Raw genomic sequence first — 14,013 nt, forward strand, 5'->3', positions numbered from 1 at the left:
ATCAATTTTACTCCTATTGTTAGCTATTGTTTATAATCAAATAGAAGTTGCTAATATGGTAACGAAATTTTGTTTGAAATTTTATTTTGCTACTCAAACTATCTTTAAAATATTAATTAGACCCCTTAATTTCATTTTGTTCGGTGTCTAATTGATATTTTAGGATAGTTTGGAAGCTAAAATAAAAATTTTAATGAAGATTGAGTGTCACATTGGCAACTACTGTATGATTATAGGTGACAATTGATGGTAGGGATAAAATTGAACAAAATCAAATAATTTAGATATAAAATTAATATTATTAAAAGAATAGGAAGTGAATTGATCTTTAAATGATAGTTTGAGAGGCAAAATAATATTTTTCTTTCTTATATAAGTAATGTAATTATCATAGTATTATTTTATTTTTATACATTTTTTACATACATATCAAGGTTACATGTAGCGACCCCGGTTTCGATCCTTCATTCATGTTTTGCCACTTCGACTGGGCCAGTCGGGGTTGGAGCTGCCTGGTCAGCTCGCGGGGGTCGAGGGGGCAGCACCCCTTGGCGGGTCCGAGGTCAACGCCCTGGCGGGGTCGAGGGGCAGCGCCCCCAAAGCAAAAATACAAAATGCATTCGAAGTTGTTTGTCCGCTTGAGCGGCCGTTTATGCGCTCAAGCGGAGAATGTTTGGTTTCAAAAGTTTGACCTGTCTACAAAAGTACTGGGAAAGTATATTTGACGCTTGAGCGGGGCTTTCCATACTCGAGCGGACCATGTTATATCAGTTTGTGAATCTGATATTTCAGATCACTTTTGTATATCTCTCTCTCTCTCTAAAAACTCTTTCCTCTCTCTTCTCTCTAAATTTCCTTATGCCAAATTGGATCAAAATCTTGATTTCTCAAGATCCATTAGAGTTCTGCTACAAGTTTTTCATCAAAGTTGGTTAACTTCTTGAGGACTTCGTTGTGTGCGGTGAAGATCGAGTTTCGATACTATTGATTTTGAGGGTTTCATCTCATTTCTTCTTCAAAACTTGAGGTAGGGATTTTCTTAGAGTTATATATATGTTTTTGCAAAATCTATATGTTTTTCGAAATCATTTTTTGATAGCTTTGCAAATTGATTGTTGATTTAAGAAGTTGAGCGATTTTGAAAGTGGGTTTGTCTCTTGTTCTTTTAAAATGATCTTATGGGTCTTCGTTGATTGAAGAAAAGATGATTTTGGAAAGTTTTCTTCCAAAAGATTTGAATTGTATAGTTTTGATGAGAAAACCTAGAATTTGGAGATTTTTTTTAGGAGACTGAAAATTCATGAATGATATTGTTATATTTATTTTGTGTGTCAAAATAAATGGATGTTTGGAAAATTTCTTATTTATATTTATATAAATGATGAATTTTAGGGAATATGAGAATTATTGTTTATTTTGGAAATTATTGTTCAAAACGTTGAAATAGTCTTGAAATGACTAATTGTTGAGGATACTTGAGAAAAGGGAATTGTGTTATTCCTTGGATGATGAATTAGAATGAAAGTATTTATATTCATCTTGTGTTATTGGCATATCAATTCACTTGATTACATTAAACTTTGAAAGTTGATTTGAAAACTTGTATTGAGAAAAGAATGTTGAGAAACAAGTTTTCATGGAATGACTTTCGGGGTAAATACGTTGGTAAGTCTTGATAGGTGGTGTAGATGATATTGAATAAGTTGGCCTGAGAGTCCGGGGTGAAAGACTGAAAACCCGCGCGGATAGGTGTCGAGCCTTCCGGTTAATACCGGTAAAAATGACAAATTGGTAGTACTTATATAGTCTACTTGCAGACACCGACCTAGGGATTACCAGAGTCGTATTTACTGCTCTTGAAATGAATTGTTAAGTTTTGAAGAATTGAAATTGCATGACATCATTGAGTGTGAGGGTTTTCAAAGATGAAGATGTGATTTTCTTTTAAAAGAACATAGCATGGCATGCGCATTTCATCTCTTGAGATTTGTATAAAATGTATATACTTTGTTAAGGATTTCCTATTGGGCTTTATGCTCACCCTACGGGATTTTTGTGCAGGAAAAGATATGGTGATGCCGTCTAACTAAAGGTGAGGAAATGTGTGTTGAGAGTATGAGACTTTCATTTTGTTCTGACTCTGTGTATAAGCCAAGGGTTGTATGTGTGTAGGTTTGAATAACCGTTTTGTGTAACTAGGCTCAAGCCTTGTAAACTTGTAAACCCTTGGGGGTATTTATTTGTTTATTTACTTGTTGTTGGATTAATGTATTGTTGCATGAAGAACTATTGTATCATGTAATGTAAGTTTGGAGATTTATATTCGGTTTTCCTTGAAAGAGCCATGATTGTTGTATTATCATTTGGGCTACAAATTTGGGGCGTTACATTACCCATATATCTTTTTTTTTTTTTTTCAAACAAAATGGATATACAGATAGGTTACTCCACATATTTGTCAAGGAGTATTGCCCTATAGCACCCATGGTGCATCTACAGGGAACCTCACCGCACTTACGTCGGGGCCGAAACTAAGGCCCTTTGAGTGCTCTAAACGCTAAGAAGTATGTTTAACCCCAACAAGAGACTATGAAGACTCAAACCCTGGTTTTAAACGAGGAATTTGAAGATCTTACCACTGAACCAACCCTGTATTGGTCTACATGTCCTATTCATTTCCCTTTCAAAGCAATTATTATGTCATTTTGATATAATTTCCCTTTTTTTTTTGTGAATTATTTCTCCATTGAATGATAATTTTTTTTGTATTTGTATGATTGTCGCTCCAGCATCTCTCATCTCCACAGTCCACTTTGCTCCACAATCTCCGATTATAGAAACTTTTGCAAGTAAGAATTAGGAAACACCGATGAGGTTGTATAGGGTTAACCATATGGATGCTATCTCATGGTGGGCTTGTTTGTTTCTGTTTTTTTTTTTTTTTTTTAATCAGCGAAAGTCTAGTAGTGTGTCTAGGGGTTTAATTTTGGCATGGCCCGGCATGGCCTATTTGGGTTCGGTTTGGCCCGTCTTCGGGCCTCGCAGGCTTTTGCCAAAAATCAGACTAGGCCGAATCGACCCACTTCTGCGAAATCTCGGCCCAGGCCGTAGGGAAATTTGAGCATCGAGTTGGTCTTGGGCTGAGCCCAAAAATTCTTTTTTTATTATATTTTTTCACTAAAATAGCTTTAAAATAATGTTAGGCCTCAGGCAGGCCAAGCCTTGGATGGGCTTGGATCGAGCCTTGAGTCTGGCTCACGAGCCAAGCCAAGCTAGAAAACACACAACACAGGCCTAGACCTGGGGGTTTGAGCTAGGCTCGAGCTTAAACGTGGTCGGGCCTAAACAGGCTTGGCTGTGGATGGACTTTGAACTGGCAAGCCATTTTTACACCCTTAAGTGTGTCTAGTCTCTCCTTTCAAACACTTATGTCTTACCTTCATGCCATTAAGCCACAAGGCCTTGGGCCTAATGGTGTGTTTGGTATCGGGAGGCTTTTGAGAGAAAGAAAATGAGGTGAGTAGCGAGATAAAGGGCTGGAGAGAGGGAGGAAAATGAGAGGGTGGTCAAAGGTGACTCAACCATTAGGCTACTTAGACTGTTGCTTAAGGTCTATAAAAAAATTTCAAAAAGTTACAATTGAAGGCCTCAAAATTTTCAAAAGCTTAATTAATTAAGGTCTCATTTTTATGTTTAGCTCGAAGCCTCTAAAACCTTTAAGCTACTACTGGTGGTGATGGTCAGTGATGGAGCATATTAGTAGGGGTGTGCGCAATGCAGTTCGAGCAGTTTGAGAGTAAAATAATAAATCAAATGATAGATTAGTAGATTGGTGGATTAGCAAATTGCGGTTTGAGCAGTTTTAAGCGGATTCACAGATTGAAGAATATTCTAACCAATTATCAAGCCTTTGCATAATATATAACACTAATTTGCATAATATTTTTCATACTTATAACACAAACTAATTTTACATAATATTTTTCATATATATAACTTCTAATTTGTAATAAATTTCACATCTTAAACCTCTGTTTCACTCATTTTTACTTTGAAATTTCATTATAGGTTAAAAAATATATATGTATTAACTATGGCAGAGTGGGGCGGTTTCGAAGGCGGATTATAAATTTTAAAGTTTAAACCATGATTAACAGATAGAGCAGTGTAGATTGATGCAGATTAGTGCGGTTTTAGAGGATTTGGCGGTATTTTGCATAGCTTTACATATTAGGAAGAGGTAAGGGGACAACAAGAGAGACAATGTGAAAGAGATTGGGAAAAAGAGGAGAAAGAAGCATAGAGGAGAAGAGTGTAGCAAAATAGGTCCCATATGGTGAAATGAAATGATCCTTTAGGGCACAACACTTGTCCCACTAATGTAACTAGGGGCTGAGATCACTCCCTCGTTTTGGTGAGGGAAAAAAATTTAAATTTCTTCATGTTGCAGTTCAAAAAAAAGAAAGAGAGAAAGATGAGGGGTTAAGGAAGAACCTCATAGTGTTTCCCGTCATCCCGTCTCCCACTGCCCCACCATGTTTGTTTAGTGATTAAGTGTTCGATAGTGCCATGTTCATTTGGTGATTTTTACCTTCGTGTTTTGTGGCGTTAGTCAATATTTGAGGCGTTGGTTCTATTAGTAGGACAGGTGTCACGCTCTAAAGGATCACTCTAGAAGATCACTTCACTAGATCACTCTATAGGAATCGAACGCCTCAGATTGACTAACGTGCCTCTTTTCAAATTGACTAACATGCCTCCATTTATGCCGTGTCCTTTTACTTGTATAGAGACACAAATAAGTATATTTCCTTCCACTTTTTTTCTTATGTTCTATTTGACAAAAAGTATTTCATGTAACATATATGTCATGCGTATTATTGAACTCATTATTTGTGATGTTATAAATGTAGGTCTAGAAAGATATTGAGTGTTCAGTCACAATAAACTTTGATATCACTTTTATCACAAGACAAATGGAATGGTATACCATTTTAATTTAGTCACATGACATACTGGTCATATAAAATATTTTTGGGATAAATTATGTCGGTAATCCGTATATTTTACCTCTTATCTCAGTTTGATTCCTATACGTTTCAATTGATTCAACTTTGATTTATAATTTTAGATTTTGTGTCAATTTAGTCCAATTGATAAATCTGTTAGAGTTTTTGATTGAAAATAATATTTTGAGTTAATTGAGGGCTCATTGAATTAAATAAGTTTATAATTTACCTCTAAAAGTATGACACATGCTGTTGATTATGTGTGTATTTTTTATAAAAAAAAAAAAAAAACTAAGAATTATAATCAATTTTATCAAATTGAGACAAAATCATAATTAATGTTAATGTCAAAATCAAGCTAATTAGAGTTATAGAAATCAAAATGATATAAGAACCAATGTAGATAAACTATAATTTATCTATGTTTTTTTCTTATTTGATGGACACAAATATACGTGGTAGGTCTGGCCTGCTAAGTAGATAACATGTTCTTTTTCTTAGGTTCGGGAGTTGTCTGAAATGAAAGAACGTGAATCTTCCCAAAAAAAGGGGACAGAAGGTAGAATTTTCATTTTCCTTGTGCAATCCGTTATGTAACTTTCCAAGATAGACACGCTGAAGAACCATTCAAACTCTCTTTTAGTATCCGAGGAAAGGAGTCGTTGCTTTTGTTTATCAAAATCTTAATTCTGAAGCATATCTACACACGATATTCCCATGTAAGAATAAATTATCCAAATGGAGAATGATGCTTCAGCCAAAATGGGAACCCAAGAATCATAGATGTGAATGATTTTAATTTGTTTTTATACATGTGAATTATTTTAATTTGTTTATGCATGGGCCCAAAAAAATTATACAAAGCACAACTAGGGTTGTAAAATCGGCTCACCCGAAGTCCGTCTGTGGCCCTATGCGACTTAGTTTGGTTAGGTTGGGCTAGGCCCGGGCCTGAGCCTAGCCTAAGACCCTAAGCCCGGGCCACTAGGTCCAACCTGAGCCCGACCCACTGGTCCTCTCAAGACTTGGCCCACCTGGCCTGCCCGAGGCCCATTGTCATTTCCAGGCTATTGTGGTGGAAAAAAAAATTAGTGAAAAAAATAAAATAAAAAATAAAAAAATAGTCAGGCTCGGCCCAAGTTGACCCAAACCTAGGCCTAACCAGCTCGCTCGAGACCTAAGTACCCCCGAGCATGGGCCATGATTTTGCTCAAGTGGGCTGGCCCGGCATGACCCAATTGTTGGTAAGAGCCTGCTAAGCCAGATGACAAGCTGGCCCAAGCCCGAGCTCGGGTGGGTGGGTGGGGTCGGGTCGGGCCATTTTTGCATCCCTAATCACAATCAACCATGTTAATCAGCTGTGGCCTAAAATTCGGTCATCATTTTAATTCATTAAGGTGCTGTGTGATTTATTAGAATGGATTGGAATAAAATGATAATTCTTTAAAAATATAAGTAAATTATATATTGTTTCTTTTATGTTTAACTATTTTTTACTTTGGCCTTTAAATTATTATTTTTTACATTAGCCTTTCACGTTTTTTTTTTTTTTTTTTTTTTTCAATTTACTCCTACAACTAACTTATATCCAAAATTAAACAAAAAATGATATAGTCATGCAGTATAAAAATATTTTATTACACATAATTTACACATTTGACTCAAATTTAAACTTAGGCCTCGTTTGGGAACAAGCTAATTTAGTAACTTTTTGGCTATTTGGCTAAAATATGAGCCAAAAAAAATTAGTATGTTTGGGATGACTTTTTGGCTAATTACGAAAAGATGTACAAAAAGTAGAGAGAAAAAAGAATCTTTGACTTTTTGGTATGAGTTGTTGGCTTTTTGGCTAATTTAGTAACTTTTTGATTTTTTGGCTAAAACAGAGCCTTCCCAAACGAGGCCTTAATATAATAATATATTTTTTATATCCTGTGATGGTGGTGTTTGGGAACTTGGGTTTGAGATTTTTTTTTTGATTTTTTCTACTAAAAGACAAACTTTTTGCAAAACAAAAAAAAAACACATCCAAATAAAATATCACATCCAACCCCATAATCATTGCACTTTTTCTCTCACAAATATCACATCCAACCACAAAAAAATCCAACTATCTTCTCAAGCACCAAAATTTTTTTATCCAATAATATTTTACAACTAAAAAAACCTACATAAAAATTCACTTCCCAAACACCCACATGGTATTTTTTTATCTAATTTTAAATAGAAATTAATGATGAATGGTTAAAAGTGCGTAATTATTTTACATTTTTTGATCATTAATACATTCTAATTAAATCAATTTTCTCATTTTATTTTTAATAATTTAATTTTTTTGTTTTGCAGAATAACTTGCAATTAAAATAAAAATTGAGGTTAATTTACAATTATGAAAAAAGAATTGAAAAGGAAAAGAAAGCTAATTGGATAGATGATGATGCGTAGGACAGAAGCTCATTGGATGGATATGGAGCAGCTTTTACCGCCTCAAAATTTCGGCGCCTCATCCTTACCTCTCGGTGAAGTAACTCAATTTATATATAAGCCTTCATTTCGCATGATGATTAAGCCCTCGTTTGGCTGAGCATTTTGGTTAAAATAGTCACAAAAAAATAAAATAAATTTTTTAACTTAATAAGACAAAATGATACATGTAAATCATAATTATTTCTTCTTTTTTTTTTTTTTTCATAAAAGTCAAAAAAATCAAAAAGCCTATTCCAAACAAGACTTTTTAGCTGCAGGCTAAAATAATCAAAAAGTCATAAAGCCAACCCACATTCCAAACGAACCCCATTAATTTAACTCACTAAAAATAAAATAGATTAAAATATTAATAAAATAAAATATTACATTTGAATCATAATTATTTTTTTTCCTTATAAAATTATTAAAAATAAAAAAATCATCACAAACATAACTTTTTTAATCAAATTAAAATAGTCCAAATATCAAAAATTAGGAATAAGTGTATTCGGGAATGGGTAGGAGTAGTACCGATAAAAGATAAGTTGAGAGAGAATCGATTGAGATGGTTTAGTCACATTCAACGGAGACCAACAGAGGCAGTAGTGAAGAGATGCGATGTTGTGACGGTAGAGGGGAGTGTTAAGAGACGGGATAGTCCTAGATTAACGTTGGCTAACGTTGTAAATAGAGACATGGATCTACTTAATTTGATTAACGAAATGACCTTTGATAGGGCCGCATAGAGAAGAAGGATTCATATAGCTGACCCCATTTAATGGAACTTAAGGTTTGGCTTGATTATCAAAAAATCAGGTGAAAAAACTTCTTCCCAAATGAAACCTAAATAGATGGACAGGGACAGAGACGAAACCAAAATTTTATTATCGGAAGGGCTAAAAGAAAAATAATTATTTTTACCATATATATACAAACACACATATATGTATGGTATGATATATAAATTATCTATATACATAGAAAAAAATTTAAAAATCATAGAAGTAATCTCTAATAGGATGAAAAAGCTTTTTTGATACAAAATACAAAAAGAATGCAAGACAGGAGAAGAATAAGATATGCATTTTTTATTCTAGAGGGCCATTTTATGTATGAAATGCTATATATATTTTTAAAGTGTTATGGTAAACAATATTTTTCACAGAAATAGAAATGTCATGAACCCTTATGGTCTTTTCCTAATTCTGTCCCTAGACAGGGAGATTGGGAAAAACATTCAAAAATTATTTCTCAAATACATATTACTTATGGCTTGTAAGGGGATGATCTAAATAAGTGCACTTATTTAATAAGTGCATTTGTTTGGGTCATATCATCTCCTTATTTTTTTGCACATCTCATTGTGAAGAGTCAAAAAGTGCACATAAGCAAACCCCAAATAAGGTGTTAATCATGATTTTCAATGTCAGATTATTTTGATTATTGGTTTTATATTTGAAAAAAAAAAATTGTGTTCTGTGTAATCTCTTGTTCTGTAATAGATTTTGGGCACGATAGAAGTTTGATATTTTCTAGAAATCAAATAACTAGATTTTTATAGTATAATCAATCAGTCAAAATAATCAATCTTGTAGAATTAACTTTTATATAAAATAATCATTTTTATCTTCCAGTTGAGAATACCCTTGTGCAATTAAGTTAAACAAATTGAATATCAAATATTTTAAAGAAAATATTGGTGGAGGATTCTTAATGCCTTAGCACCTTTTTTTATTATTATTATCATTAGATAATTAATTTTTTTCAAATCATCCAATCATTTCAAAAAATTCAAAATCAATTTTTTATTTTATTTTATTTGAGTTCTCGGTCATTTTTTTTGGAACAAACTAGTCGATGTAGATTCGATCTCGGACTCACCGAGATATATTACTTGACGATATCCTGTACTTGGGATTACAATATAAAAGTTGTAGCAATTAACTTTATGAGTAAATTGGGGGGGAAAAAAAAATTGAAACATGGAGAGCCAATATGACGCGAAAGAAAAAAAAAAAAAAAAACTTCAAGAATCAAAGTGAAAAAATAGCCAAACATAAAAGGGGCAAAATTTACTTTGCCCTTCAAAATATACATTCACATATTTAGTTGACTAAAAAAATGACGAAAAAACATTATAAATGAAATCATTATTTATTATTATAAAAATAATAAATATTTCAAAAAGGAATAAAAAAAATAATTATTTAATTTGATTCTATTCTATTATTCACATAAACCAAATATAGCATAAGTTCTTATCTTGTCACTAAATTTATCGGATGATACTGGGATACTAATTTAATGTCGGGTTCCTTGTGTTCGGGTTCATATGATTTCAACTAGCTTGGTGGAATTTATATGAATTGTTTATAGTTTTTTTTTTTTTTTTTTTTAATTTTTATTTTGAAAGTATGCATTATCTTATTTAGGGTTTGTTTGGGATGTGGTTTAATTTTTTGATTTTTTAGTTATTTTAGTCTGTGGCTAAAAAATTTCGTTTGAGATAAGTTTTTTGACTTTTGTGAGAGAAAAATGAAATAATTAAGGGTACTTACGTGTAGGTCCTAATAAGTGAACTTATTGTTTAATAGGTCATATGGAAAAAATTTGTCATAAAAAAGGTCACCAATTTTAAGTTTTAGCGACAATTTATAAAAATTATGACAAAAAAAAGTCACTAATTATCATTTTTTAGCGACGTATGCAAAAAATTGTCACAAAAAAATTATTTTTAGCGACAATTTTACCAAGACTTATTTTTAATAGGATTTGATGGGAATTAAGTCTAACTATTAGGATCTATTAGTGACATTTTGTCCTATTTGACTAAAATAGTCTTTTTTGTTCTATATGATTATTTTAGCCCAAATACTTATCTCAAATGGGGCCTTAAATTGTAAAAGATAATTATCCGGAAGTTGAAAGGTGTGTGATTTTCTGTTTTTAACATACAAGAAGTTACATCAAATAAGTCCGAAATCCAAAATAACTTACCGTAACTCAATTTGGCTAAAGTTTTGAACCATCCGCAACAAGTGGTTATTTCATGTTAATAGAGCAACACGAGATCCTCTCAAATGAATTGTGATTGGTGAAGATGGTTGAACTCATGACTTTACGTTGAGAATAGGAAAGACAGCAAGGACATTGGAGGCATAACATTTAGTGAGTGACTTGAATCACATGAGGGGCAGCTCTAACTAGGGAATACCAAGAAAAAATCTCTAAAAATTTATTAAATACAAGAAAATGTATAATTTTTTTTTTGTATTTATTAAATTTTTAAAGATTTATATGCAAATATTTTATTGTTTAAATATATTTAAATTAGATACATTTAAAAAAAAAAATTGACTGAAATATTAAAAAAGTTGAAAACTGAAAACCAAATATGTTGAAATATAATTCAAAATGACATACTTCATATTCATACTCCGTAGGGCCCATCTCGTAAGCACACTGACTTAATGAACCCACAGTATCTGTAGGAGAATTTTCAACTTTTAGAGAGCACCAACACAAAAAGGAATACAGTTTTATTACGAACATAAAATTTAAACATCAAAATAAATATTAAATATATATAAATGAGTAAAATTTTATAGAATTTATTGAAGAGACATACTTCTAAATAATTTTATTGGTCCATATATATCATGTATTTAATTTTGTAATTAATTTTTGTATTCCTAATAAATAAAGAAGAATAAGACACCAGCAACTCCAACCACATTCTCTACTTTTCACTAGCAAAAGTACAAAAAAGTACATTCTTTATTTTACATAATTACTTTAGCTATTGTGTTCTTCAACCATGCTCTTTATTTTAGCTAATCATCTAAACTAACTTAATTAATTTTTAAAATAAAAAAATACTAATTGTTGATATTTTACCAATATAAATTTGCAATAATAATAAATTTGCCCATACAAACATACAAAACCTGTAGAATGAGGAGAAAAAAAAATACAAAATACAAAATAAGTTATTTCGTAATTCATCAAATAGAATTGAAAAATATATAAAATTGCTACATACACACACACACATATACATATATATAAAATATATAAAATCCCAAATCCAAGATATAAATATACAAAAATCTAAAATATATACATATATAATTGTTTGGAGAGCCTCTAGGGCTCTTCAATTGTAGCCACCAAAAAAATAAGATGGTAAAGTAGCTAGCCCAATAGCTAGCTCATTGGAGCTCAAAATTAGACTTACATTGGTTAAAATACCTAACAAGCCTTGTTTAACTATCCCCTTGGAGATGCTTTTACAAGATAAAAAAGCTTCAATTAGAAGAGAAGAATCAATCCTTGATAACAAGAAGTTAGTTGGAATTGGTTCACCAACTGACTTTGAATATAATATTTAAGGTAATTTCCTAAAAATGTTATGGAAAAGACAATTGAAAAGCATATATACTTGCATTGGAAATTAGGCCTCATTTGCCAACTCAATATTTTAGTCTAAAAGTCAAAAAATCACTAAAAAAATTAAAAAGCCAACAACTTATACAAAAAAGTCAAATATTTCATTTGTTCTCTATTTTTTGCACATTTTTTTCGTAAAAAATCATTCCAAATATACTAATTTTTTTACCTCATATTTTAGTAAAAAAATCAAAAAATTACTAAAATAATATGTTCCCAAACGAGTCCTTAATAGAAGTATGAGACAAACCACTCGAATTCCATTAGCAATGGGCCGGTAGTACATGTTGCTGTTTTTAAGTTAAATTTTTTTTCCACGGTACATTGATTCTCAACAACTGCATGGAAAAAAGGTTCATGGTTGGATTTTTAGAAGAAGTTGTTTAAACGTGTATCATAATCAAATTTACAAATTTTTCTAATAAATTGATGTAGCATTTATTGTGTTAGTTTACTAAGCATTGTAATGGGAAGATGGTTAAAAGTTAACTTTTTGGGTTTTTATAGTTTTTTTTGAAAATACGTGTGAAAAATGTGAGAGATGGTGTCACTACAAATTTTTTGATTTTTTGCGACGGCACGGTATCGTCGCAAATACTCTTCGTGCCGTCTCAAAAAAGTTTTAGCGACGGCAAATGACTTTTAGCGACGACAAATGGGGGGTCACAATAGAGAGCGTTGCAAAAAGACTTTGATGTCGTCGCTTTTTTTTAGCGACGGCAATTTGTACCTTTTGCGTCGGCAATTTGCTGTCGACTATAATATGTAAAAAAGTTAGACTTTTTGCGACGACACCATTTTACCGTCGCTAAAAGTGTTATTTGAGACGGCAAAAAATGTTGTCCCGAATGGTTTTTTTTTTTGCGATGGCATGCCCACTATCGCCAATGGTCATAATATTTTTTGCAACGATATGGTGCCGTCGCAAAAAAAAAAAAAAAAAGCAATATAATTATTAAAATTATTAAAATTACCTGTTTTTTGCGACAGTGTGGTGCCGTCGCCAAAAAAAAAATACAATAAAATTATTAAAAATACCCGTATTAAATGAAAAACAATTGAAAAAGAAACCAATAATTGCATAATAATATAAAAATTCCTGTATAGAAAAAATAATTTCTCCATAATAAAAATATTCTTGTATTCCTAACTACGCATCAACAAAATTACCCCACTACATAATGTTCCATAATACATCTATAATGTTTAAATACATAATGTTGTTCATAATTCAAAATAACATAAACCAAAATTACAAGTTTTGCTCATCATTCTTCGTGGGTAAGAAAAACAAAAATTAGTTGCATTCTTTACAGACATGCATTCCACAAGAAGCAAAACTCCTACTCGAGAAATATCTAAAAACAAAAAATAAATATAATTAATGACAATATAATTATGTGTTAATATGTTAATTACAAAAAAAACATAAAAATGTAACTACTATACAATTACAAAGATAATTAAGTAAATAATTTTGCTTAGACCGAAATCCAACTCTAACTCCCAAATCGGGAACCCGATTCGAGTCCCGTCTTCTCCCACAAGTCTCTCGTGCCTAGGCGGTCATGTGTGCCAAGTTTCGTGCTACTACGACGCCGTTTGGTGATTTTGGGACATTAACACCTCAAATTCTAAGTTTTCTAATAAACTAGTTTGTTTCTTAAGAGTGAAATCCCGCTCTAACTCTCAAACCGGGAACCTGATTTGAGTTCCGTCTTCTCCCACAAGTTTCTCATGCCTAGGTGGTCATATGTGCCAAGTTTCGTGCTACTCCGACGCCGTTTGGTGATTTTGAGGCGTTAACACCTCGAATTCTAAGTTTCTTAAGAAATTAGTTTGCCTAAAGTGAAATCCGGCTCTAACTCCCAAACCGGGAATCCGATTCAAGTCTTGTCTTCTCTCACAAGTCTCTCGTGCCTAGCAGTCGTGTGTGCCAAGTTTTGTGCTAATCCGACGCTATTTGGTGATTTTGGGGCGTCAACACCTCAAATTCTAAGTTTCTTAAGGAATTAGTTTGCCTAGACCGAAATCCGGCTTTAGCTCTCAAATCGGAAACCCAATTCGAGTCTCATCTTCTCCCACAAGT

Source organism: Camellia sinensis, chromosome 7, assembly GCF_055761805.1.
Source record: "Camellia sinensis isolate YWXY chromosome 7, ASM5576180v1, whole genome shotgun sequence".
Lineage (NCBI taxonomy): Eukaryota > Viridiplantae > Streptophyta > Magnoliopsida > Ericales > Theaceae > Camellia > Camellia sinensis.